Source organism: Pseudophryne corroboree, chromosome 1 (genome assembly GCF_028390025.1).
Source record: "Pseudophryne corroboree isolate aPseCor3 chromosome 1, aPseCor3.hap2, whole genome shotgun sequence".
Classification (NCBI taxonomy): Eukaryota; Metazoa; Chordata; class Amphibia; order Anura; family Myobatrachidae; genus Pseudophryne; species Pseudophryne corroboree.
Genome location: NC_086444.1, coordinates 414,144,007 through 414,169,469, shown reverse-complemented (window position 1 = coordinate 414,169,469; position 25,463 = coordinate 414,144,007). Strand labels below are relative to the sequence as shown.

At 45.9% G+C, this 25,463-nt stretch overlaps 1 long non-coding RNA gene across 1 annotated transcript in view; it reads left to right on the top strand.

Moving 5' to 3' along the window:
* Positions 1-509: 509 nt before the first annotated feature.
* The window catches only part of LOC134893605 (uncharacterized), a 234,930-nt gene continuing 209,976 nt past the window's right edge, over positions 510-25,463 (top strand). Inside the window, exon 1 of the long non-coding RNA XR_010171706.1 lies at positions 510-593. This is a non-coding gene — a long non-coding RNA (uncharacterized LOC134893605). The remainder of the gene's footprint in view (positions 594-25,463) is intronic.

Genomic DNA, 25,463 nt, shown 5'->3' with positions numbered 1-25,463 from the left:
CATGTACAAATGTGTTTTTCCTATAAAAGGGATATTTGAATGTATACATTCAGGACTCCTTTAGGTTAAATGAAATCCCTCCTCTTGTGGGACAATGCTATTGTTATATTATGGAGCATGTGGATGTCTTCCATTTCATAAAGGATTTTACAGTATTGAGAAGAAAATCCGTCAAGGAGTCCGAAGAGATAATCTTGCTTATTTAGTTATTTTAACACTTTTCGTTTTTCTTTTCTTGTATAGGAACGAGACTGATTATATTTCTGAAATGAGAAAACAGATGCATGATATATTCTTACAGTAATGCTTCAACTAGAGGGGGAGGGGGAGGTAGGGCTAGGTCAGAGGGGTGACGCTCACACACATGCTCAGGCCTATCTTATTCTGCTCTGAACCGGGGTTCCCTGCCAGACAAGGAGCCAGCTCTGCCAAAGACAGAGAGCAGAAGTGTCACCACTCTGCCAGCTCCTCCCACCATAAAAAGCAAACAGTGATTCACTGCTGAAACACACGCAGAGCCTGGTAATGCTGCAGCCATCTAAGGTCTGGAACTGACTAAACTGGATCTTACACAGTATGAACCGGCAGCTAAGGTAATAAAGGGTCATATGGTGCAAACAATGCCTCTGGATATATACTACTTCTATGGCAACACAACAGCCTCTATACATATATAAAGTTTAAAAAAAAAAAAAAAAAAAGAAACACGTCACAAAATTTCTGAAGTTGTCTGCATGAGTAACGATACAACAAAAACTGTACCTATTATGTGCTTTCTTGTTCCCCACCCCCTTGTGTGCATTAAAATTAAAATTCTGTATCAAGCGGAAGAGCTTAATGACCTATAATATAAAGCAGCTGTAGATTCAGATGAAATGAAAGTACAAGGTAACTGTAGAGAACTTTATATTTTTCATTTTAATTTATTGCAGACAATGGTCATTATTCAGAATCGGGATCTGGAAAGTTTGTTTGTCACATTTTGTTATAGGAAGATTTATAGTTTGCTAATAAACAGCCGAAGGAAAACAGCTTTGATAAGTGGGTTTTACAAATTCACTCTGTGAACATTTTTTTAATACAATGCAGATCGCGCTGTGCTGAGCGGCGGGAGAGATGTGTGCTGAGCGAATCGCTGTCTCCAGCAACAGAATAGAGAAGTACCAGTACCGCCAAAGGTCCTCTGCTACCATGTCATGATGGCAGTAGATGGCAGTAGAATAGGTGATACAATGAAGAAAATGCATTAGAAATAAAATAAAGTTTTTTTTTTATATTTAATTTCCTTCTTTTTTGTTTTGTTTTTGTTTTTTTGCAAAACTGCTGCAGTCTGGGGCATCGCTTAGCAATAGTCGCTCCAAAATGCACACAGATTTACAGGCGTATTTATTAGGGATGAGCGGGTTCGGTTCCTCGGAATCCGAACCCGCCCGAACTTCATGTTTTTTTACACGGGTCCGAGCGACTCGGATCTTCCCGCCTTGCTCGGTTAACCCGAGCGCGCCCGAACGTCATCATCCCGCTGTCGGATTCTCGCGAGGCTCGGATTCTATCGCGAGACTCGGATTCTATATAAGGAGCCGCGCGTCGCCGCCATTTTCACACGTGCATTGAGATTCATAGGGAGAGGACGTGGCTGGCGTCCTCTCCGTTTATAGAGAAGAGAGTGAGACAGTAGAGAGAGACACAGTAGTAATTTTGGGGAGCATTAGGAGGAGTACTAGTTACTTGCTGAAGTGATAGATAGTGTGACTGTATATTGAGACACTGACAGTGGGGAGCAGTTAGAGTCTGAGAGCAGGACTCAGGAGTACATATAACGTACAGTGCACACTTTTGCTGCCAGAGTGCCACACTGCCATTGTGACCACACTGACCACCAGTATAATATATATTGTGATTGTCTGCTTAGGAGTACTACTTGCAAGTTGCTGATAGTGTGACCAGTGACCTGACCACCAGTCACCACCAGTTTAATATATATATATATATATAATTGTATATAATATATATATAATATTGTATACCACCTACCCGTGGTTTTTTTTTTCTTTCTTCTTTATACATACTACTATAGTAGCTTACTGTAGCAGTCTGCGGTGCTGCTGAGCTGACTGTGTCCAGCAGGTCCGTCATCAGTCATTACATAATAAATATATATACCTGTCCGGCTGCAGTACTAGTGATATTATATATATATATATTGATTTCATCTCATTATCATCCAGTCTATATTAGCAGCAGACACAGTACGGTAGTCCACGGCTGTAGCTACCTCTGTGTCGGCAGTCGCTCGTCCATCCATAATTGTATACCACCTACCCGTGGTTTTTTTCTTTTTCTTTCTTCTTTATACATACTACTATAGTAGCTTACTGTAGCAGTCTGCGGTGCTGCTGAGCTGACAGTGTCCAGCAGGTCCGTCATCAGTCATTACATAATAAATATATATACCTGTCCGGCTGCAGTACTAGTGATATTATATATATATATATTGATTTCATCTCATTATCATCCAGTCTATATTAGCAGCAGACACAGTACGGTAGTCCACGGCTGTAGCTACCTCTGTGTCGGCAGTCGCTCGTCCATCCATAATTGTATACCACCTACCCGTGGTTTTTTTCTTTTTCTTTCTTCTTTATACATACTACTATAGTAGCTTACTGTAGCAGTCTGCGGTGCTGCTGAGCTGACAGTGTCCAGCAGGTCCGTCATCAGTCATTACATAATAAATATATATACCTGTCCGGCTGCAGTACTAGTGATATTATATATATATATATTGATTTCATCTCATTATCATCCAGTCTATATTAGCAGCAGACACAGTACGGTAGTCCACGGCTGTAGCTACCTCTGTGTCGGCAGTCGCTCGTCCATCCATAATTGTATACCACCTACCCGTGGTTTTTTTTTTTCTTTCTTCTTTATACATACTACTATAGTAGCTTACTGTAGCAGTCTGCGGTGCTGCTGAGCTGACAGTGTCCAGCAGGTCCGTCATCAGTCATTACATAATAAATATATATACCTGTCCGGCTGCAGTACTAGTGATATTATATATATATATATATATATATATATATTGATTTCATCTCATTATCATCCAGTCTATATTAGCAGCAGACACAGTACGGTAGTCCACGGCTGTAGCTACCTCTGTGTCGGCAGTCGCTCGTCCATCCATAATTGTATACCACCTACCCGTGGTTTTTTTTTATTTTCTTTCTTCTTTATACATACTACTATAGTAGCTTACTGTAGCAGTCTGCGGTGCTGCTGAGCTGACTGTGTCCAGCAGGTCCGTCATCAGTCATTACATAATAAATATATCTACCTGTCCGGCTGCAGTACTAGTGTGATATAATATATATTGATTTCATCTCATTATCATCCAGTCTATATTAGCAGCAGACACAGTACGGTAGTCCACGGCTGTAGCTACCTCTGTGTCGGCAGTCGCTCGTCCATCCATAATTGTATACCACCTACCCGTGTTTTTTTTTTTCTTTCTTCTTTATACATACTACTATAGTAGCTTACTGTAGCAGTCTGCGGTGCTGCTGAGCTGACAGTGTCCAGCAGGTCCGTCATCAGTCATTACATAATAAATATATCTACCTGTCCGGCTGCAGTACTAGTGTGATATAATATATATTGATTTCATCTCATTATCATCCAGTCTATATTAGCAGCAGACACAGTACGGTAGTCCACGGCTGTAGCTACCTCTGTGTCGGCAGTCGCTCGTCCATCCATAATTGTATACCACTACCCGTGGTTTTTTTTTTCTTTCTTCTTTATACATACTACTATAGTAGCTTACTGTAGCAGTCTGCGGTGCTGCTGAGCTGACTGTGTCCAGCAGGTCCGTCATCAGTCATTACATAATAAATATATCTACCTGTCCGGCTGCAGTACTAGTGTGATATAATATATATTGATTTCATCTCATTATCATCCAGTCTATATTAGCAGCAGACACAGTACGGTAGTCCACGGCTGTAGCTACCTCTGTGTCGGCAGTCGCTCGTCCATCCATAATTGTATACCACCTACCCGTGGTTTTTTTTTTCTTTCTTCTTTATACATACTACTATAGTAGCTTACTGTAGCAGTCTGCGGTGCTGCTGAGCTGACAGTGTCCAGCAGGTCCGTCATCAGTCATTACATAATAAATATATCTACCTGTCCGGCTGCAGTACTAGTGTGATATAATATATATTGATTTCATCTCATTATCATCCAGTCTATATTAGCAGAAGACACAGTACGGTAGTCCACGGCTGTAGCTACCTCTGTGTCGGCAGTCGCTCGTCCATCCATAAGTATACTAGTATCCATCCATCTCCATTGTTTACCTGAGGTGCCTTTTAGTTGTGCCTATTAAAATATGGAGAACAAAAATGTTGAGGTTCCAAAATTAGGGAAAGATCAAGATCCACTTCCACCTCGTGCTGAAGCTGCTGCCACTAGTCATGGCCGAGACGATGAAATGCCAGCAACGTCGTCTGCCAAGGCCGATGCCCAATGTCATAGTACAGAGCATGTAAAATCCAAAACACCAAATATCAGTAAAAAAAGGACTCCAAAATCTAAAATAAAATTGTCGGAGGAGAAGCGTAAACTTGCCAATATGCCATTTACCACACGGAGTGGCAAGGAACGGCTGAGGCCCTGGCCTATGTTCATGGCTAGTGGTTCAGCTTCACATGAGGATGGAAGCACTCAGCCTCTCGCTAGAAAAATGAAAAGACTCAAGCTGGCAAAAGCACCGCAAAGAACTGTGCGTTCTTCGAAATCCCAAATCCACAAGGAGAGTCCAATTGTGTCGGTTGCGATGCCTGACCTTCCCAACACTGGACGTGAAGAGCATGCGCCTTCCACCATTTGCACGCCCCCTGCAAGTGCTGGAAGGAGCACCCGCAGTCCAGTTCCTGATAGTCAGATTGAAGATGTCAGTGTTGAAGTACACCAGGATGAGGAGGATATGGGTGTTGCTGGCGCTGGGGAGGAAATTGACAAGGAGGATTCTGATGGTGAGGTGGTTTGTTTAAGTCAGGCACCCGGGGAGACACCTGTTGTCCGTGGGAGGAATATGGCCGTTGACATGCCTGGTGAAAATACCAAAAAAATCAGCTCTTCGGTGTGGAAGTATTTCAACAGAAATGCGGACAACATTTGTCAAGCCGTGTGTTGCCTTTGTCAAGCTGTAATAAGTAGGGGTAAGGACGTTAACCACCACGGAACATCCTCCCTTATACGTCACCTGCAGCGCATTCATAATAAGTCAGTGACAAGTTCAAAAACTTTGGGCGACAGCGGAAGCAGTCCACTGACCAGTAAATCCCTTCCTCTTGTAACCAAGCTCACGCAAACCACCCCACCAACTCCCTCAGTGTCAATTTCCTCCTTCCCCAGGAATGCCAATAGTCCTGGAGGCCATGTCACTGGCAATTCTGACGATTCCTCTCCTGCCTGGGATTCCTCCGATGCATCCTTGCGTGTAACGCCTACTGCTGCTGGCGCTGCTGTTGTTGCTGCTGGGAGTCGATGGTCATCCCAGAGGGGAAATCGTAAGACCACTTTTACTACTTCCACCAAGCAATTGACTGTCCAACAGTCCTTTGCGAGGAAGATGAAATATCACAGCAGTCATCCTGCTGCAAAGCGGATAACTGAGGCCTTGGCATCCTGGGTGGTGAGAAACGTGGTTCCGGTATCCATCATTACTGCAGAGCCAACTAGAGACTTGTTGGAGGTACTGTGTCCCCGGTACCAAATACCATCTAGGTTCCATTTCTCTAGGCAGGCGATACCGAAAATGTACACAGACCTCAGAAAAAGAGTCACCAGTGTCCTAAAAATGCAGCTGTACCCAATGTCCACTTAACCACGGACATGTGGACAAGTGGAGCAGGGCAGGGTCAGGACTATATGACTGTGACAGCCCACTGGGTAGATGTATGGACTCCCGCCGCAAGAACAGCAGCGGCGGCACCAGTAGCAGCATCTCGCAAACGCCAACTCTTTCCTAGGCAGGCTACGCTTTGTATCACCGGTTTCCTGAATACGCACACAGCTGAAAACCTCTTACGGCAACTGAGGAAGATCATCGCGGAATGGCTTACCCCAATTGGACTCTCCTGTGGATTTGTGGCATCGGACAACGCCAGCAATATTGTGTGTGCATTAAATCTGGGCAAATTCCAGCACGTCCCATGTTTTGCACATACCTTGAATTTGGTGGTGCAGAATTTTTTAAAAAACGACAGGGGCGTGCAAGAGATGCTGTCGGTGGCCAGAAGAATTGCGGGACACTTTCGGCGTACAGGCACCACGTACAGAAGACTGGAGCAACACCAAAAACGCCTGAACCTGCCCTGCCATCATCTGAAGCAAGAAGTGGTAACGAGGTGGAATTCAACCCTATATATGCTTCAGAGGTTGGAGGAGCAGCAAAAGGCCATTCAAGCCTATACAATTCAGCACGATATAGGAGGTGGAATGCACCTGTCTCAAGCGCAGTGGAGAATGATTTCAACGTTGTGCAAGGTTCTGCTGCCCGTTGAACTTGCCACACGTGAAGTCAGTTCAGACACTGCCAGCCTGAGTCAGGTCATTCCCCTCATCAGGCTTTTGCAGAAGAAGCTGGAGACATTGAAGGAGGAGCTAACACGGAGCGATTCCGCTAGGCATGTGGGACTTGTGGATGGAGCCCTTAATTCGCTTAACAAGGATTCACGGGTGGTCAATCTGTTGAAATCAGAGCACTACATTTTGGCCACCGTGCTCGATCCTAGATTTAAAACCTACCTTGGATCTCTCTTTCCGGCAGACACAAGTCTGCTGGGGTTCAAAGACCTGCTGGTGAGAAAATTGTCAAGTCAAGCGGAACGCGACCTGTCAACATCTCCTCCTTCACATTCTCCCGCAACTGGGGGTGCGAGGAAAAGGCTCAGAATTCCGAGCCCACCCGCTGGCGGTGATGCAGGGCAGTCTGGAGCGACTGCTGATGCTGACATCTGGTCCGGACTGAAGGACCTGTCAACGATTACGGACATGTCGTCTACTGTCACTGCATATGATTCTCTCCCCATTGAAAGAATGGTGGAGGATTATATGAGTGACCGCATCCAAGTAGGCACGTCACACAGTCCGTACTTATACTGGCAGGAAAAAGAGGCAATTTGGAGGCCCTTGCACAAACTGGCTTTATTCTACCTAAGTTGCCCTCCCACAAGTGTGTACTCCGAAAGAGTGTTTAGTGCCGCCGCTCACCTTGTCAGCAATCGGCGTACGAGGTTACTTCCAGAAAATGTGGAGAAGATGATGTTCATTAAAATGAATTATAATCAATTCCTCCGTGGAGACATTGACCAGCAGCAATTGCCTCCACAAAGTACACAGGGAGCTGAGATGGTGGATTCCAGTGGGGACGAATTGATAATCTGTGAGGAGGGGGATGTACACGGTGATATATCGGAGGATGATGATGAGGTGGACATCTTGCCTCTGTAGAGCCAGTTTGTGCAAGGAGAGATTAATTGCTTCTTTTTCGGTGGGGGTCCAAACCAACCCGTCATTTCAGTCACAGTCGTGTGGCAGACCCTGTCACTGAAATGATGGGTTGGTTAAAGTGTGCATGTCCTGTTTATACAACATAAGGGTGGGTGGGAGGGCCCAAGGACAATTCCATCTTGCACCTCTTTTTTCTTTAATTTTTCTTTGCGTCATGTGCTGTTTGGGGAGTGTTTTTTGGAAGGGCCATCCTGCGTGACACTGCAGTGCCACTCCTAGATGGGCCAGGTGTTTGTGTCGGCCACTAGGGTCGCTTATCTTACTCACACAGCTACCTCATTGCGCCTCTTTTTTTCTTTGCGTCATGTGCTGTTTGGGGAGTGTTTTTTGGAAGGGCCATCCTGCGTGACACTGCAGTGCCACTCCTAGATGGGCCAGGTGTTTGTGTCGGCCACTAGGGTCGCTTATCTTACTCACACAGCTACCTCATTGCGCCTCTTTTTTTCTTTGCGTCATGTGCTGTTTGGGGAGTGTTATTTGGAAGGGCCATCCTGCGTGACACTGCAGTGACACTCCTAGATGGGCCCGGTGTTTGTGTCGGCCACTAGGGTCGCTTATCTTACTCACACAGCTACCTCATTGCGCCTCTTTTTTTCTTTGCGTCATGTGCTGTTTGGGGAGTGTTTTTTGGAAGGGCCATCCTGCGTGACACTGCAGTGCCACTCCTAGATGGGCCAGGTGTTTGTGTCGGCCACTAGGGTCGCTTATCTTACTCACACAGCTACCTCATTGCGCCTCTTTTTTTCTTTGCGTCATGTGCTGTTTGGGGAGTGTTTTTTGGAAGGGCCATCCTGCGTGACACTGCAGTGCCACTCCTAGATGGGCCCGGTGTTTGTGTCGGCCACTAGGGTCGCTTATCTTACTCACACAGCTACCTCATTGCGCCTCTTTTTTTCTTTGCGTCATGTGCTGTTTGGGGAGTGTTTTTTGGAAGGGCCATCCTGCGTGACACTGCAGTGCCACTCCTAGATGGGCCCGGTGTTTGTGTCGGCCACTAGGGTCGCTTATCTTACTCACACAGCTACCTCATTGCGCCTCTTTTTTTCTTTGCGTCATGTGCTGTTTGGGGAGTGTTTTTTGGAAGGGCCATCCTGCGTGACACTGCAGTGCCACTCCTAGATGGGCCAGGTGTTTGTGTCGGCCACTAGGGTCGCTTATCTTACTCACACAGCTACCTCATTGCGCCTCTTTTTTTCTTTGCGTCATGTGCTGTTTGGGGAGTGTTTTTTTGGAAGGGCCATCCTGCGTGACACTGCAGTGCCACTCCTAGATGGGCCCTGTGTTTGTGTCGGCCACTAGGGTCGCTTATCTTACTCACACAGCTACCTCGGTGCAAATTTTAGGACTAAAAATAATATTGTGAGGTGTGAGGTATTCAGAATAGACTGAAAATGAGTGGAAATTATGGTTTTTGAGGTTAATAATACTTTGGGATCAAAATGACCCCCAAATTCTATGATTTAAGCTGTTTTTTAGGGTTTTTTGAAAAAAACACCCGAATCCAAAACACACCCGAATCCGACAAAAAAAATTCGGTGAGGTTTTGCCAAAACGCGGTCGAACCCAAAACACGGCCGCGGAACCGAACCCAAAACCAAAACACAAAACCCGAAAAATTTCAAGTGCACATCTCTAGTATTTATCAATATTATTTATACTATTATTTACATAATTTTAGTATCACCTAAATGTACTTAATGGGCAACTGGGGGAGAATTCACAAAATTCTCCTCAAGCCCTTAATGCAGAGGCGAATTGGCCATAGGGTCTACAGGGAAGATCCCTGGTGGGCCGACGCACCCGTGGGGCCTGTTTTGTTTGAGGACATGTGGTCCTTTTTATAGACATAATGAATAAGATGCAAAATAATTTGCATATATGAAAATGACGTTGCCACTTAGCCTGTGATTGCAGATGGTCTAGTGTGTGCTCTGTGTGCCTGCTTGGCTAACATATAAGATTGAGTGAATAGTGATTGGGATACGGTTGGTGTAATAAGCAAGACGATATATCTTTCTAAAGAATGATATAGTTTCCTATATTCTGAAGGTGTATCATACAATGTGCTCATAATATTTAATTTTATTTCTTTTTAACTTCCCCCTTGATGCTGGACATGCCCACTATCTGGAAAGTCTAGGGGGGAGGGTGCTGCTGCCATGGCCCATGGCTAGACCTTACACCTCTGGTGCTGCCCATGTGGGGCCACTAGTACACATTTTTCCAGGGCCACTTTTTGTTCCCAATCCGCCCCTGCCTTAATGTCACATATTTTGCAATAAGCAGATTGCATTTCCCATACTGGTAATGGTTTATGTGATCTGCTCAAATTCACTAACCTGAAACTGGAAATACTAACGGGGAGGGGGCTAGTGATAATAACGTTATCTTCAGGCGTTATTCAGGCTTCCTCCCCATTTACCCTACTTTCTCCAGCTCTGTCCCACCTGTCTGCTGACAGGTAGAGCAGAACACAGAATCCACTACTGTGATCATCCACATGTGTCTGATAGGGCAGTATGGATGGTGTAATGATTAGCATTACTGCCTTACAGCACTTAGGTCATGGGTTCGATTCCCACCATGGCCCTAACTGTGCGGAGTTTGTATATTCTCCCCGTACTTGCGTGGGTTTCCTCTGGGTACTCCGTCTTCCTCCCACAATCCAAAAATATATACTGGTGGGTTAATTGGCTCTCAACAAAAGTTAACCCTAGTGTGAATGTGTCTGTGTGTACATGTGATGGGGAATATTGATTGTAAGCTCCACTGGGGCAGGGACTGATGTGAATGGGCAAATATTCTCTGTAAAGTGCTGGGGAATATGTGTGCGCTATATAAATAAATAAATAAATAAATAAATAAATAAATAATGCACCACATACCCCCCAACATGACCCTCTCCAGGAGGGACAAAATTCTCTGCTCCTAGACTTCCCTCTTCATTTTTGATTGCCCTCACCTGTGGAGAAACACCTTTCTTATCCATTAACCTGTTCAAAACAGGTGCTGGCAATCATACATTAAGAGGGAAGTCCAGAAGTAGAGCATTTTGTCCCTCCTGCTGGAGAGGGTCATGTTGGAAGCTATGAAACCATAGTCTTAACAGATCACAGTGAAATAATGATTATTAAAAAAAAAACAACAACTCCATTCAGGGATTGGTGATCTTGTGAGGCGTTGAAGCGCAGATGATCAGCTGATCACTCTGTAACTCCTTCTGTAACCCCTGATCCTGTGCTGTGAACTGTGATGCCATGAAACTCCCAGCTGTCATCTCAGTTCACTGAGCAGAGCAGAGAGGGAGCCCAGTGATCAGCTGACTAGCTGACCATCTCAATTATCCCCTGAACAGAGGTAAGTGTTAGCCAGTGACGTGCGGTGGGGTGAGGCAAAGCCTTTCCTGTCATACTAACATTTGCGCCAGAGTTTTGACTGCATAAAGTATATGAAAAATACAAAAATATGTTTGAAATATCTTCTTTGCATTATTCTAATAATTTTTATAGCCAAAACTCTGGAGTAAAAAGTCTATGGCAGGTGAGGCAGTGCCTCCCCTGGCTAACTTTTCTGCTCATCTCTGATCAAAACTCACCAAATTTCCAGGAGTTTATACTGCTGCACCTGTGTATAATGCCCAGATGTACGTTTTGGTTCATATGTTGCATGTAAATCTGGCTCTGGTGTTAGCCAGTGCCTCCTGAGCCATTTAGCTCACCGCACATCCCTGGTGTTAGCTTAGTGGGAAGGGGGGACCCGGGGGGAGAGCGTTTGCCAGTGCGCTCGAGCAGGCATGGTCTCAGGTTATATTTTGAGAAAAATGCCATGAGAAGTTCGGGCATAGATTCCCAGGGAAAGAGCTTTCTGAAAAGCCCTGTCCCTGCATGTGATATCTGATACATTTGTGCAATGTATTCAAATATTGCTTTGAATTTAGACAAATTTATCACCTCTCATCAGCACCTGAGATGCAGATTGTGATAAATATGCCCCTTTAGTCCCTATTAGATGAAGACCTGGGGACATCCAAGTATCTGTGAATATAGGGCCTTATTCAGTATCATTAGCTGATGCGATGCAATCGCTTTATGGCAAAATGGGGTCACTGTGCACGGGATCCGGATTGAAAGTCGACAGTAACTAGGTCGACAATGTCTAGGTCGACCACTATTGGTCGACAGTAACTAGGTCGACAGGGTGTCTAGGTCGACAGGGTCTTTAGGCCGACATGTTCTAGGTCGACAGGTCAAAAGGTCGACATGAGTTTTTCACAATTTTTTTCTTTTTTTGAACCTTTTCATACTTAACGATCCACGTGGACTACGATTGGAACGGTAATCTGTGCCGAGCGAAGCGGTAGCGGAGCAAAGGCACCATGCCCGAAGCGTGGCGATCGAAGCGAGCCATGCGAGGGGACGTGGTGCACTAATTGGGGTTCCCGGTCACTCTACGAAGAAAACGACACCAAAATAACATTAAAAACTCATGTCGACCTTTTGACCTGTCGACCTAGAACATGTCGACCTAAAGACCCTGTCGACCTAGTTACTGTCGACCAATAGTGGTCGACCTAGACATTGTCGACCTAGTTACTGTCGACTTTCAGTGCAGTGCCCGTTCTGCGTGTGCACGGGCCAGCAAATTTGATCGCATTGAGGTGTTGCAAACGCCTCTGATTGACAGACAGAGGCATGCGCAGGGCTGTCGTAGGCGGCAACGCGACCTTGTGGGGTGTGGCGATGGGAACGCAGGCAGTCCGGGACATTTTCAGTGCAGCTGTGGCCATTACCGTGCTGGGCGGCCTTGCCCTTTGCTGGCCGGCCCCCTGTATGTGATCTGCAGCAGTTGCAGTTTTGCTAAATTAGTAAAACTGCAACTGAAGCTGAATGTGCTATATGAGATATGCACAGGGCCGGTTCAAGGCCGCTCTGCGCCCCGGGCAGGAAACGGGGCGTGGCCTAATACAGGGGGCGTGGTCAGTTACGCCCCCTGTACATTACTAGCGCCGCTTGAATGCTGAGCTGTGCGCGATGACGTCATCACGCACCGCTCAGCAAAGGTACTCTCCACGAAGGGAAACTAGACGCGTAGCGTTTTGTTCCCTTCACAGGAGGCGGGGACACAGCGGGCCAGGCAGCGGGCAGCGGAGGCGGACGGGGGACACAGCGGGCAGCAGTGGCGGATCTTGCCACGGTGCGGCGCCCTCCGGATGGTGCCAGCGCCCTCCGTAAGGCGGCGCCCCGGGCAAAAGTCCTGCTTGCCCGTGGCAAGATCCGCTACTGGATATGCACTGTCTCTTCCCCCCCTCCCCCCCCTGTCTCTCTGCCTCACAGTCTGCACGGCCCTCCGCTCCCCGTCCCCGGCATCACAGCCGCCGCTCACGGCAGCGTCCACCTGGCTCCAGTAAGCAAGGTCTCGCTTGTTGGAGCCGGGTGGACGCTGCTGTGAGCGGCAGCTGTGACTTCCTCCAACACAGCTCTCCCCCCGTCTGGCTGCCCGCGGCTCTCCCCATCAGGCTGCCCACGGCTTTCCCCCGTCTCCCCGTGACTCTCCCCCCTCTCCTCCACAGTCCCTCATCTCAGTTCAACACTTTTTATGTCGGACTGAGATGGTCGGAAACGGGGCCAAATCCTGTCGAATTTGGCCCCGTTTCCCTCAAAAGTACGTGAATCGGCAGCTATACCGCCGATTCACGTACTATTCGACAAGTCGAATTCCCCGACTTGTCGAATAAAATTAGCTGGGATTGAATAGGTCGAATTACGATTCGACCTTAAAAAGTCGAAAACTGCCGTCTTTTCAACAGACGGCAGCTTTCAACCCTAATTGAATATACCCCAGGGTATCTAGAGTATCTTTCCTATCAAAGCCTATTGATAAATGGAGCACTAAATCCCTAATAAAGCCGCAGGTCTATTTCTTATATTAATTGTTATGTACTGTTATATTCTTGGCCAACCTTCAGGAAAATGTATAGCTTTGAGGAAAGATAAAAAGGTGTAGTGTGATGTGGTTTGTGTCATCATATGATGTTATGTTTTCGAGGGACATGCCACAAATATTTAATTATAAATTGGTGCCTAATTATGCTTAGCTCATTATACAAAATATGAGGGTAATTCAGACCTGATCGTTGCTGTGCGTTTTCGTACAGCGGGCGATCAGGCCGTAACTGTGCATGTGTATGCAGCGCAATGCGCATGCGCAATGGACCACAGCAACGGGAATCGCTGGTCAGCGACGGGTGTGTGAGAAGGATCCATTCACACCAGCGTTCGCAAAAGAGATTGACAGGAAGAGGGCGTTTGTGGGTGGCAACTGACCGTTTTCAAGGAGTGCCTGGAAAAACGCAGCCGTGTCCAAGCGTTGGGAGGGTGTCTGACGTCAAATCCGGTCCCGGACAGGCTGAAGGGATCGCAGTGGCTGAGTAAGTCCTGGGCTGCGCAGAGACTGCACAAAATCAGTTTGTGCAGCTCTACTACACATGCGATCGCACACTTGCACAGCTCAAATACACACCCCCAGTAAGCAGCGACTATCCGATCGCAGGGCTGCAAAAATCGCTTCCTAGCAATCAGGTCTGAATTACCCCCAAAATCTGTACTTCTCAAAGAGATATTGTAGCTGGTAAAGGGAATGTATGTACCAGTATAGCTGAGCATATTTAGAAATTCTCAGAGTTGCTATCCATGCAGTACATTGCAGACCTAGTTTACAATGCTGTCATAGCAGTACTAGATTTGTTTTGAAATATAATAAAGTCAAGGCCCAATCACATCTACAAGTGACATGGCCCACGGATTGTAACTAGGCTGATTTCAGTGGCTAAACTGACAGCTCACTTGTTGCCAAAGGGAAATCTGACCCTGCTGATACTAGTTTGTGTTTCTGCATTTGGAAATGATGACTGCCAATTAAACGCACCAGGTCTCCTGCAGGGATTATGTGTTTCATGTTGTTTATTTATTTTCTTGAATACTCATGTCTTTTTTTCTCTCCTTGGGTGACTGAAGGCTGTAGATTTGGTCACCCTACCAAAGGGGAAGCAGCTCAGACTGCAGGCTACTAGATGCCGGGCCATTCGGGCAGTCATTTTTTATCTTCGTAAGTGCTACTCTGGAGGCCTATGTAGCTTGGCTTCTTCCAAATATTAGCCTGTAGATGTTTGCATTTCTTTGGAAAATGCTTGAATTACATTTCTTCATTGTGCTGAGACATTGCACCACTTTATACACAGCTCTGCTATTAATTATTTTTATATTGAACTGCATAAGACATACGGAAATAATGAATTGCCTTTCTGAGTTGCATTACATGTAAATCTGGTATTTCCGTGTAAGCGACTGATCAAACCGTATTCTTCATACTGTACAGCATTTAGGTAGGGTGACCATATTATCCCATTAACCTGGGACACTCAAGAATTACACAGGTTCTGGGGCTGCTTAAATCCAGGTGAAATGCAGGCTTGTAGTCTGCCAGTCACAGAACCTGTGTAATTCATGAGTGTCCCAGGTTAATGGGATAATATGGTCAGTTTAAAATTTTATTAACATTATTTTTACTAAAATAATGTGAAAAAGGGTGTTTTAAGTTTAACACCCTTTTCACATTATTTTAGTATCACCTGAATGTATGGCGAGATCACAGGGCAACACTGCGATAGGCTCCAGTGATCAGCTCTTTTTTTAACACAAACTCGTCAAAGTGTTGAAAAATAGAAAAAAAACCCCAAAAAAACATACTCGCCTGTCCAGGGAGCCGGTGTCCGCTGCTCCGGTGAGCGCTGCAGGGCGCCGTGTTCCCCATATGCTGTGCTGTGATCCCAGTGTAGTAAAGTGATGCTGCAAAGTGGCAGCGCACTTTACAGCACCGGGGGTCACCGCAGCACACAGGATCCGACGCCCGGCAGCCCAGCAGAAGCAGCATGGACCGGTTTCCTGGACAGATAAGTATATTATCCTTCTGGGGAAGGGCCCGCGGCGCGCGGGGGTAGACTTGACAGGGAAGTTGACCCGGCGGCGGCGGTGGTAGGTGCGTTGTCGGCGGGGGCGGCGCATGAGCAGCAGGACATCGGGGTATTTTGCGCAGCAGGACATCAGAATATTTTTTACGAAAAATACCCCAATGATGCTGCAAAGCGGCATCCCAGGGACAGAGCTTGAACGCAAGCTCTGTACCTGCATGCGGTAATTGATACATCCCTGTAATCAATTATCGCAGTGCGACTTTAGGCAATTTTATCACATGACTTCCGCATCAAAGGATGCGGATGGTGATAAATAGCCCATAAGTATGTTGGCTTTACAAACAAAAGGGTTCATGCATGGTCTGATCTATCCTTTCCAGTGGAGTGCCCTATATACCTCCAAATCTATATATATAAATGCAAAAGCCCTTACTCACTCACTCATTTACTCACTCATTCACTCACTGACTCATCATTAATTCTCTCACTTTCCGATATGTTAGGAAGATGAAATTTAACATATGCAGGTGGGAGATAGGAAAACTACGTAATTATAATTTTAATAAATCTCCCCTAAGGGGATGAAAAGGGGGTTGACATAATGATGTCATTACCGATGTGTGTCTTGCATTGCGGGAACGATAACGCCCAAATGGACAATCGGATCAAAATTTGGATTGCATCTCCAGTGTGTAGAATTTAATAAACAACAAAAATTATCCTGTCACTTTTTACCATATCTGCTATGGATCCTCCCTGGATAACGGCAAGAACCATGGATTAATGTTTACTTACATCAAGACGTCTCAAATTTAAAGCTCAATAGATTTATCAAATTTTTAACACTCATTCATATTTACAAGCAACAGTGAAAATCAGAAATTCCGGTGCGAAGAATGGGTAGAACAGCTAGTTTATATATATATATATATATATATATATATATATATATATATATATATAGTGACAAGGATCACATAGACTGGGTAAAAGTTCCACACTGCAGGTTTATCTGACACAGCTTTTCCACAGGTAGGCAATATAAAACTGAACATAAGCAGTTACCAGCAAGTCACAGGTTGCAGATTAGTTCACAGCAGTTCTTAGCATACAAAGTAAAAATTCTCCAGAGACCATTGATACAGGATCCCTAACAGTAGCCACCCCCTGGCCTATCACCTAGGCGACTAGTTCACCGTCAGGAGCCCTGTCTCTTGTGTCTAGGGTTGCCACCTCATGCATCATCGATTCCTGGAGATCCACCACCCCCGACACCAAGCAATGTTCATGTAAATAAAATGATGTACCATATTTATAATGAAATTGCGGCACTCGCAGGACTTAGTATATCAGGTATCCATAAAGATGCTCAGCGCCATCCACACGTAGTCTCCCGTTAATTTCTAGTCGTATAATTTTTATTTAAAAAATATAGTCAGGACATGGATAAATAAGTGTACATTCTTACCTCATATAACCTTGCTTTCGTAATTGGGACCCGACGGCCTGCACACGTAAGGTGGCAGTCACGACACCAGGTGCCTTTGGTTATATAAGGTAAGAACGTACACTTATTTATCTATGTCCTGATAAAAAAATGAAACAACTACAGTACATATTAATGGGATGTGTGGATGAAGCTGAGCATCTTCATGGATACCTGACATAGTCCTGTGAGTGCCGCAGTTGTTATTTTTGGATATTCACACATCTTATCTGCGGGCAGTTGTGCACCCCAGTGCTACATTTTGAAACTATGAGTGCCAGCAGGAGCGGTTCTTGCCACGGGCATGCAGGATTCTTACCTGGGGCGTCGCATCCTGAAGGGCGCTGCGCCGCCTGACCCTCCCAGCTCCCACATGCTACCGTGCAGTGCGCCTGACGTCATTGCGCACCACATGGCATTGTGGGAGTGGACGCAGATGCTAGAGGTCCTAATTGACCTCTAGTCAGAGCCGGATTAAGGGGGGGTCACAGGGGGTAAGTACCCCGGGCCCCCCCATCTAAAAGGGCCCCCCATCGCACACCACAGATCGGACCTTAAACACCGATCTTCAGTGCCTCAACAGCAGGCGCTAGCAGCCGTCACACTGACAGCGCCGCACCTGCTATGTGCTGTGCTTTCAGTGACCGCCCGGATTTCAAGCCTGCGCCGGCTCTCTGACTGGCCGCGCGGCTTGCAGGAAGGAGCCGGCCAGGGGGGGGGGAGGAGATGGCGGGCAGCCGAGCCCGGGCCACACGTGATTGAACCGGCATATGTGATTGTGTGTGGAGGAGCATGCTGCAGTCAGTGCAGTGTATGGAGCCAGTAACTTCGACCTAGAAAAGTAAGCCAGTGTTTTTGTCATCAATTATATATATATATATGTGTGTATGTATAAATATATATATGCGTGTATATATATTAGTGATGTGCACCGGAAATTTTTCGGGTTTTGTGTTTTGGTTTTGGATTTGGTTCCGCGGCCGTGTTTTGGATTCGGACGCTTTTTGGCAAAACCTCCCTGAAATTTTTTTGTCGGATTCGGGTGTGTTTTGGATTCGGGTGTTTTTTTACAAAAACCCCCTCAAAAACAGCTTAAATCATAGAATTTGGGAGTCATTTTGATCCCATAGTATTATTAACCTCAATAACCATAATTTCCACTCATTTTCAGTCTATTCTGAACACCTCACACCTCACAATATTATTTTTAGTCCTAAAATTTGCACCGAGGTCGCTGGATGACTAAGCTAAGCGACCCAAGTGGCCGACACAAACACCTGGCCCATCTAGGAGTGGCACTGCAGTGTCAGACAGGATGGCAGATTTAAAAAATAGTCCCCAAACAGCACATGATGCAAAGAAAAAAAGAGGTGCACCAAGGTCGCTGGATGGCTAAGCTAAGCGACCCAAGTGGCCGACACAAACACCTGGCCGATCTAGGAGTGGCACTGCAGTGTCAGACAGGATGGCAGATTTAAAAAATAGTCCCCAAACAGCACATGATGCAAAGAAAAAAAGAGGTGCACCAAGGTCGCTGGATGGCTAAGCTAAGCGACCCAAGTGGCCGACACAAACACCTGGCCCATCTAGGAGTGGCACTGCAGTGTGAGACAGGATGGCAGATTTAAAAAATAGTCCCCAAACAGCACATGATGCAAAGAAAAAAAGAGGTGCACCAAGGTCGCTGGATGGCTAAGCTAAGCGACCCAAGTGGCCGACACAAACACCTGGCCCATCTAGGAGTGGCACTGCAGTGTCAGACAGGATGGTAAATTTAAAAAATAGTCCCCAAACAGCACATAATGCAAAGAAAAAAAGAGGTGCACCAAGGTCGCTGGATGGCTAAGCTAAGCGACCCAAGTGGCCGACACAAACACCTGGCCCATCTAGGAGTGGCACAGCAGTGTCAGACAGGATGGCACTTCAAAAAAATAGTCCCCAAACAGCACATGATGCAAAGAAAAAAAAAGGCGCAATGAGGTAGCTGTGTGACTAAGCTAAGCGACCCAAGTGGCCAACACAAACACCTGGCCCATCTAGGAGTGGCACTGCAGTGTCAGACAGGATGTCAGATTTAAAAAATAGTCCCCAAACAGCACATGATGCAAAGAAAAAAAGAGGCGCAATGAGGTAGCTGTGTGACTAAGCTAAGCGACACAAGTGGCCGACACAAACACCTGGCCCATCTAGGAGTGGTACTGCAGTGTCAGACAGGATGGCACTTCAAAAAAATAGTCCCCAAACAGCACATGATGCAAAGAAAAAAAGAGGCGCAATGAGGTAGCTGTGTGACTAAGCTAAGCGACCCAAGTGGTCGACACAAACACCTGGCCCATCTAGGAGTGGCACTGCAGTGTCAGACAGGATGGCACTTCAAAAAAATAGTCCCCAAACAGAACATGATGCAAAGAAAAAAAGAGGCGCAATGAGGTAGCTGTGTGACTAAGCTAAGCGACCCAAGTGGCCAACACAAACACCTGGCCCATCTAGGAGTGGCACTGCAGTGTCAGACAGGATGTCAGATTTAAAAAATAGTCCCCAAACAGCACATGATGCAAAGAAAAAAAGAGGCGCAATGAGGTAGCTGTGTGACTAAGCTAAGCGACACAAGTGGCCGACACAAACACCTGGCCCATCTAGAAGTGACACTGCAGTGTCAGACAGGACGGCTCTTCAAAAAAATAGTCCCCAAACAGCACATGATGCAAAGAATAAATGAGGCGCAATGAGGTAGCTGTGTGACTAAGCTAAGCGACCCAAGTGGCCAACACAAACACCTGGCCCATCTAGGAGTGGCACTGCAGTGTCAGACAGGATGGCACTTCCAAAAATAGTCCCAAAACAGCACATGATGCAAAGAAAAATGAAAGAAAAAAGAGGTGCAGGCATCGCAACCGACACAATTGGACTCTCCTTGGGGATTTGTGATTTAGAAGAACGCACAGTTCTTTGCTGTGCTTTTGCCATCTTAACTCTTTTAAGTTTTCTAGCAGGAGGATGAGTGCTTCCATCCTCATGTGAAGCTGAACCACTAGCCTTGAACATAGGCCAGGCCCTCAGCCGTTCCTTGCCACTCCGTGTCGTAAATGGCACATTGGCAAGTTTACGCTTCTCCTCAGGCGATTTTGATTTAGATTTTTGGGTCAATTTACTGAGCTTTATTTTTTTGGATTTTACATGCTCTCTACTATGACATTGGGCATCGGCCTTGGCAGACGACGTTGATGGCATTTCATCGACTCGGCCATGACTAGTGGCAGCAGCTTCAGCACGAGGTGGAAGTGGATCTTGATCTTTCCCTATTTTACCCTCCACATTTTTGTTCTCCATTTTTTAATGTGTGGAATTATATGCCAGTAATATATCAATAGCAATGGCCTACTACTATATATACTGCGCACAACTGAAATGCACCACAGGTATGGATGGATAGTATACTTGACGACACTGAGGTAGGTAGAGCAGTGGCCTTCTGTACCGTACTGCTATATAGTATATACTGTTGGTCAGCAAACTGTGCAAAACCGAAATGCACCACAGGTATGGATGGATAGTATACTTGACGACACAGAGGTAGGTAGAGCAGTGGCCTACTGTACCGTACTGCTATATATTATATACTGGTGGTCAGCAAACTGTGCAAAACTGAAATGCACCACAGGTATGGACGGATAGTATACTTGACGACACAGAGGTAGGTAGAGCAGTGGACTACTGTACCGTACTGCTATATAGAATATACTGGTGGTCAGCAAACTGTGCAAAACTGAAATGCACCACAGGTATTGATGGATAGTATACTTGACAACACAGAGGTAGGTAGAGCAGTGGCCTACTGTACCGTACTGCTATATATTATATACTGGTGGTCAGCAAACTGTGCAAAACTGAAATGCACCACAGGTATGGATGGATAGTATACTTGACGACACAGAGGTAGGTAGAGCAGTGGACTATTGTACCGTACTGCTATATATTATATACTGGTGGTCAGCAAACTGTGCAAAACTGAAATGCACCACAGGTATGGATGGATAGTATACTTGACGACACAGAGGTAGGTAGAGCAGTGGCCTACTGTACCGTACTGCTATATAGTATATACTGGTGGTCAGCAAACTGTGCAAAACTGAAATGCACTACAGGTATGGATGGATAGTATACTTGACGACACAGAGGTAGGTAGAGCAGTGGACTACTGTACCATACTGCTATATATTATATACTGGTGGTCAGCAAACTGTGCAAAACTGAAATGCACCACAGGTATGGATGGATAGTATACTTGACGACACAGAGGTAGGTAGAGCAGTGGACTACTGTACCGTACTGCTATATATTATATACTGGTGGTCAGCAAACTGTGCAAAACTGAAATGCACCACAGGTATGGATGGATAGTATACTTGACGACACAGAGGTAGGTAGAGCAGTGGCCTACTGTACCGTACTGCTATATAGTATATACTGGTGGTCAGCAAACTGTGCAAAACTGAAATGCACCACAGGTATGGATGGATAGTATACTTGACGACACAGAGGTGGGTAGAGCAGTGGACTACTGTACCGTACTGCTATTTAGTATATACTGGTGGTCAGCAAACTGTGCAAAACTGAAATGCACTACAGGTATGGATGGATAGTATACTTGACGACACAGAGGTAGGTAGAGCAGTGGACTACTGTACCATACTGCTATATATTATATACTGGTGGTCAGCAAACTGTGCAAAACTGAAATGCACCACAGGTATGGATGGATAGTATACTTGACGACACAGAGGTAGGTAGAGCAGTGGACTACTGTACCGTACTGCTATATATTATATACTGGTGGTCAGCAAACTGTGCAAAACTGAAATGCACCACAGGTATGGATGGATAGTATACTTGACGACACAGAGGTAGGTAGAGCAGTGGCCTACTGTACCGTACTGCTATATAGTACTATATACTGGTGGTCAGCAAACTATGCAAAACTGAAATGCACCACAGGTATGGATGGATAGTATACTTGACGACACAGAGGTAGGTAGAGCAGTGGACTACTGTACCGTACTGCTATATAGTATATACTGGTGGTCAGCAAACTGTGCAAAACTGAAATGCACCACAGGTATTGATGGATAGTATACTTGACAACACAGAGGTAGGTAGAGCAGTGGCCTACTGTACCGTACTGCTATATATTATATACTGGTGGTCAGCAAACTGTGCAAAACTGAAATGCACCACAGATATGGATGGATAGTATACTTGACGACACAGAGGTAGGTAGAGCAGTGGCCTACTGTACCATACTGCTATATAGTATTTACTGGTGGTCAGCAAACTGTGCAAAACTGAAATGCACCACAGGTATGGATGGTTAGTATTCTTGACGACACAGAGGTAGGTAGAGCAGTGGCCTACTGTACCGTACTGCTATATATATAGTTATACTGGTTGTCAGCAAACTGTGCAAAACTGAAATGCACCACAGGTATGGATGGATAGTATACTTGACGACACAGAGGTAGGTAGAGCAGTGGCCTTCTGTACCGTACTGCTATATATTATATACTGGTGGTCAGCAAACTGTGCAATACTGAAATGCACCACAGGTATGGATGGATAGTATACTTGACGACACAGAGGTAGGTAGAGCAGTGGACTACTGTACCGTACTGCTATATATATAGTTATACTGGTGGTCAGCAAAATCCTGCACTGTCCTCCTACTATATACTACAATGCAGCACAGATATGGAGCGTTTTTCAGGCAGAGAACGTATAATACTGGTGGTCACTGGTCACTGGTCAGCAAAACTCTGCACTGTCCTCCTACTATATAATACTGCTGGTCCCCAGTCCCCTCAATAAAGCAATTAGCACACTGAGTACAGATATTTGCAGCACACTGAGCACAGTCAGATATGGAGCGTTTTTCAGGCAGAGAACGTAGATATTTGCACTTGCAGCACACTGAGCACAGATACTTGCAGCACACTGAGCACAGATATTTGCAGCACAATTTACAGCCCACTGAACATAGAAAGTGAGAAGACGCCAGCCACGTCCTCTCACGATCATCTCCAATGCACGAGTGAAAAATGGCAGCGACGCGCGGCTCCTTATATAGAATACGAATCTCGCGAGAATCCGACCGCGGGATGATGACGTTCGGGCGCGCTCGGGTTAACCGAGCAAGGCGGGAGGATCCGAGTCTGCCTCGGACCCGTGTAAAATGGGTGAAGTTCGGGGGGTTCGGATCCCGATGATCCGAACCCGCTCATCACTAATATATATATATATATATATATATACACACACACACACACACACACACACACACACACACACACACACACACACACACACGTCGCCTGGCACTCTGGACACTGCATCTGCTTCTCTCTCTCTCTCTCCCTCTCTCTCATATATATATATATATATATATATATATATATATGCAACATCTGTGGGACCCGCCACTCAGATGTTTCACATAAATGCCCCCGTCCCTTTCATAGCAGTGAGACAACTTGCAAATGGAGGCTGCACTCAGCGGGCTACTAAATGATAATAAGACACTGCACCCACCATGTATGCAGTACTAACATTTCGGAACCTTTAATTCCATCATCAGAGTATACAGAGTAAGTTACCTGCTTGTTGCCAGGGGTTTCATGCTCTGGGTTCCATGCTCGTTGCCAGGGGTTTCATGCTCTAGGTTCCATGCTCATTGCAAGGGCTTTCATGCTCTGGGTGTCATGCTCGTAGCCAAGGGTGTAATACTCATTGGCGACAGCACTGTTATTACCTGCTCTGCCTTCTCCCGCCCATAGTACACCGCTCGCTGCGTGGAGTTTCCCGAAATTACGTGGTTTGCGTTGTGATGTCGCAACGCAACAGTGTCATTTTGCGAAACTCCACCCACTGAACGGAGTACTATGGGCAGGAGGAGGGAGAGCAGGTAATAGCAGCCAGCAGGTGTCATGGCAGTCGCCCCATGCGATCGTACGGCTCACCCACCGGTAGGGACAGCGCTGCCTCCACCATCCCATCCTCTGTCCAGCCTCCATTCTCTGTCTGACCTCTATCCCACTTTATTCCCAGAGACATGACACAGTGATTCAATTATGTATGTTCACACGTGTGTATGATTAGTTTGTGGGGAAGACTTTAGGGCCCCCCCTGTTTTAAATGCCCCGGGCTCCCCAAAGGCTTAATCCGCCTCTGCCCGGGAAGCAGTGTGTGTGGTCAGAGCCGGATTAAGGGGGGTGCTAAGGGGACACAGTACCCCAGGGCCCCCTGCCTGCCATCAAGCACTGGACGTTTACATGATTTTTTGATTTTTGTTTTATAAAGTTCTGCCGTTGGTGGCAGTGGTGCAGAACCCCCCTCCCCCCAACCCTCTCCCGCACGTATCAAATTTGTTTTCCAGAGATGGAGACAGCCCTGTCTCCATCTCTGCACTGGCCGGTCACACCTGCAGTCACAATCAGAGCCGCCGGGTAAACACGCACGGGCACGGCTGCTCCTCACAGAGAGCTCTGATCAGCAGAGCTCTCTGCAGCGCTGGATACACTGCAGGCAGCAGAAGGAGTTACTGAGTATGTGCAGCTGGAGAACCGCTCACATGGACTCCGGCAGTGACAATCTCCTCCAGCTCCTCTTCTCTCTTGGTATGGTTAGTGCTTAATGGTGTTTGTGTTTGTTTGTTTGTTTGTTTACTTTGTATGTATGTATGTATGTATGTATGCATGCTGTGTGTGTTGTGTGTAAGTATGCTACAGTATGTATGTGTGCTTGTATGTATGTATGTATGTATGTGTGTGTGAATGTATGCTGTGTGTGTGTGTGTGTGTGTGTGTGTGTGTGTGTGTATGTATGTATGTATATATGCTGTTTGTATGTGTATGTATGCTATGTGTTTGTGTTGTGTATATGTATAGTGTGTGTGTGTGCGTGCATGTGCTGTGTGTGTATGTACAGTATGTATGCTGTGTGTGTTGTGTGTATGTACAGTATGTATGCTGTGTGTGTTGTGTGTATGTACAGTATGTATGGTGTGTGTATGTATGCTATGTGTGTCTTTGTAGGTATGCTGTGCGTGTATAAGGTTTTCGTCTTGAAATAGGACTGTCAGAAAATTAATTTTGTGACAGGCACATTATAGAGACCTGTACTATTGTAACCAGCTGCTTGCATGCCCTTAGATGCTAGATGAAGCATTCCCCAGCATCATACTATACCACCTACCATGTGACAGTGTAATATTGTTGTTGTTTTTCTACATTGGATAAATGTGATTTCTATATTTTTGTTCAGCAATATTTACTGTACTGCCTCTAACAGCTCTCTGCTTTTATATATATATATATATATATATACCCCCCCCATATACACTATATATAGCACTTAGGGGGTCCCCTTGTATTA